This window comes from Apodemus sylvaticus, chromosome 19 (genome assembly GCF_947179515.1).
Source record: "Apodemus sylvaticus chromosome 19, mApoSyl1.1, whole genome shotgun sequence".
Taxonomy (NCBI): domain Eukaryota; kingdom Metazoa; phylum Chordata; class Mammalia; order Rodentia; family Muridae; genus Apodemus; species Apodemus sylvaticus.
In genome coordinates this window covers 40,961,274-40,964,891 of record NC_067490.1, presented here as the reverse complement: position 1 = coordinate 40,964,891, position 3,618 = coordinate 40,961,274, and the positions used below count along the sequence as shown (strand labels likewise).

Genomic DNA, 3,618 nt, shown 5'->3' with positions numbered 1-3,618 from the left:
CAAACATAAGTAGCCTTACTTACATAAATGACACTTTGGCTCAAAAGCCAAAACAAACATAGTGAAAAGTAGCACAAAGATTCATTTACATGTATGTATCTCTGTGTGCACATGTTTATATTACTATAAATTATACTGTATATACATATGTAACTTATAAATTGAATAAACATTGTGGCAGTCAAATCAAAGAGCTACTAACTGAGAAGTTATTAGCATCTGGCAGGTGCTTGGAAGAATCTGTTTTCTTTAAAGATATGACTACTGGTAGATCAACAATGTACAAGCCCCATTCCCAGGATTAGCTGGGCAACAAAAACTGACCATGATGAGGAAAAAAGAAAAGAAAAGAAAAGAAGAGAAGAGAAGAGAAGAGAAGAGAAGAGAAGAGAAGAGAAAAGAAAAGAAATATCAGAGTTGTATGGGAAGAGATAGGTTGGGAAGGTTGTTATGAGAAGTGCTGGGATTTTAAAAGGATGGGTATTTCAAATATGCAGTATAAAAGTCCCAAAGAAATATAAAACTTTGTTTAAAAACATAAAACAAAAAATTCAAGGCATGAAATTGAGAGGGGACATTTTGGGAGAAATGTGAGGAGAGTTGGAGGGTAGTAAGGAGAGTAGATGTCATCATATTTTATTTTAAATATGTACAAAATTCTCATACATAATTTTTTAAAGATAAAAAAAGAAAAATTATCTTAAATTTGAAGCATTATTAACAAAATTAAAAATAGGAAAACTATTAGACCAAAAGAACTTTTTAAATATAAATGAAAACATGCCATTATAGGAATATATAAGGAAACATAATAGTTATGCAAGTCTAACACTTAGATATTCCAGACATTAAGCATGGTTCTAGAGTTCTGAGAACAAAGAAAGGAATAGAATTAAATCAATTTTAAAACACTAGATTTTTTTTCACCAAGCTATACAGTAGGTCTGAAGAAAGTAAGGGAAGAGAGAACTGTAATTAAAATGCAAACTGTAAAAAGAACAACAACAAAGAAGAAAAGAAAAGTCAAGAAGAAGAAGAAGAAGAAGAAGAAGAAGAAGAAGAAGAAGAAGAAGAAGAAGAAGAAGAAGAAGAAGAAGAAGAAGAAGAAAAAGAAGAAGAAGAAGACCCAGCCAGGAACAAGTTAAGCCGAGCTTCAATACAAGTTTGAGGTCATCTGGGCCAACACACACACAGCCACGTCTGAAAAAGATAAAAACAAAAATAATAAAATGCATTATTCTCAATGCTATATCCATATACAATTTCTTTTTTATATACAATTTCTTAAGTGAAGAAAATAATATAAATTAAAAGTAACAATGACTTCAAACATCAGTAACAGCTATCTAACAAATTTCACTTAGTGTTCAGGCCACCTTTCTTCCTTGAATCACCTGGAACTTTTTGAAGATTTCACTCCTCACCAAGACTAGGCAGTTCTGCCTCTGGCAGAAGCTGTTGATCATTCTCAGGCATCCCTCTCTTTCTCTTGTCTTTTTCTAGCCCAGGGCCTTCATGCCAGCTAGGCATGCAATACAGGGCTCCTTCATCAAATGTTCCTGAGAAAAGAGAAAAGGCAAAAATTCTAATTTTCTTCCAAATGAATAGCTTATGTAGAAGAATTGCAGAACCAAGAAATCATTAATTGAGATCAGGAGAGGAATGCTGATTATTAAAGATTCTAGAAGGGGAAAGGAGGGGGAGGTAAGGAAGGGCTGGTCAATGAATGGGTTCCCAGTTTGCTGAGTTACAGCAGGGTGGGGGCGAAGAAGGGAGAGAGCATGTGTTGCTGGGTAGGATAGTGACTACAGATTCAGCATATATGCTTTTGAAAATCTGTAGAATGAATCTCAAATACTTTTACCAAAGAGATAATGAATATTTAAAGTGTTAGTTTTTTGGTTTTGTGTGTTTTATTTAACTCTTGGTTCTTTATGAATGTCACATTATGGATTCCAATTCCACTTAACTTCCTTTCCCTCCCTTCCTTGTACTTCCACCCTTGCAACCTCCCTGCAACAAAGAAAAGAAAAATAAATCATTGTGGAAGGAGCAGTGTGTCACAGTGTCACAGGATGTCTCATAGCATACATATTGTTTTGTCTACACTTCTTTCCTTACAAAAAGTCAGTTGGTATGAGGTTCGATCTGGCTTCTGCTATTCTCTCTATACTGGAACCTCACCGGGGCTCTTCTCAGATGCCCTGTTGTTGCCTTCTTTCATGGAGATCCCATAATTTTGGCTCTTTAGAACCTGGCCCTTCATGCACTATAGCAGTTCATTGATGGGTAAGGCTGTTTTGATCTGGGTCTGAGAGGTAGGTATCTAAACTGGTTAGCCTGCAGTTTCTCCTGGTTCTAGGCCCTGTGACTGGTTCACCCCAACTCCTGATGTGTGCAGGCACACTCTGTGGACCATTGCAGCTAAATAGGGGTGGGGTCTGCTTTCTTGTTCTCAAGGCCCCCGGGCCAGCTCTCTTACAATGCACCATTGAGGGTTGGACAAATTCTACGCAGCCCTCTGATATCAACAAGTCCTTGGGCAGGCAGCTGGACCTAGGATGTCTATCTGTCCTTTGGAGGTAACAGAGCCTTCCTGTGATGGTGCTACAGACTCAGATGTGGGTCCTGGTGACAGCATAGACCAGTATCCCACCCATAGTACCAGGTGATATCAGCAGTATTCAGATCTGTTCGTTCTTCATTATTCTCAAGTCTCCATTGGATGCCTAACTCTAAGACCCAGATCCAGGGCTTTGAATTGGCCCACCCTATATTTACCCCATCAATGAACTGCAGGAGTGCATGAAGGGGACTCTCCTACTGATCCAAAGCTACAGGATGCTAGGCAGCAAGGATGTCTTCTTTGTGCCCACATCTTCCTATTTCTCTTTCTCTTTTATTTATCTACCACTTTCTTGCTCCTCATAGTGGCCACTGGGTCTCAGAGTATCTGGGGTCTTATCAGGAGTAGTCTCAGGAGTCCTGTGCCCTCTTTGTGGATTATGGTGCCAGGAAGAGGTCATCTTGGGCATGATTTACCCTCCTCCAGGCCTGCATAGCACCAGAATGGTAATCATCTCCGGTTTGCTCCTCACCCACACCAGCCTGGGTGACCCCATGCAAGGTTCTTCTGTCTTGGGCTCACTTCCTCCTGGGGTCTCACAGTCCTAGATAGGGTTCTTCTAGTCCTGGAACCAGTCCAAGACAGTGCAACACTGGATTTGTCATCATCTCAGTCTAGCTTGTCCTGACTCTGGTGTCAGATACTTGGTAGGCTACTAATCATCTAGCTACTCATAAGTCAGAACTTAGGCATAGCCTAAGTCTCTTAGCCTCTTTGCCACTTACTGATATACAGGTGACATAGAAACCATACCTGTAACAACTCTAGGTTCAGTTATGAAGTGCTATTTTCAATAATATTATACAATGTATATATGCACTAAAACACCAAGTGATAGTCCACTAATGCATATAACATTTTGTTTTTATGAATCAGTTATAATTTAGCTTTTAAAATGGCAGAAAAGTTCTGGCTGTGTACCCTGTAGCTTTTTCTCTATTTGTGAATAATTAATGTAGTCTATTTACTGTAGCTAGCCAATCAATATTGAG

General features: G+C 38.9%; 1 non-coding gene across 1 annotated transcript; it reads right to left on the bottom strand.

The window, feature by feature from the left end:
- Window positions 1-3,269: 3,269 nt before the first annotated feature.
- Window positions 3,270-3,401, bottom strand: LOC127670273 (small nucleolar RNA SNORA17). Its single transcript, XR_007974510.1, has one exon. It is a non-coding gene; the product is annotated as a small nucleolar RNA SNORA17 (small nucleolar RNA).
- Between the last annotated feature and the right edge of the window lie 217 nt (window positions 3,402-3,618).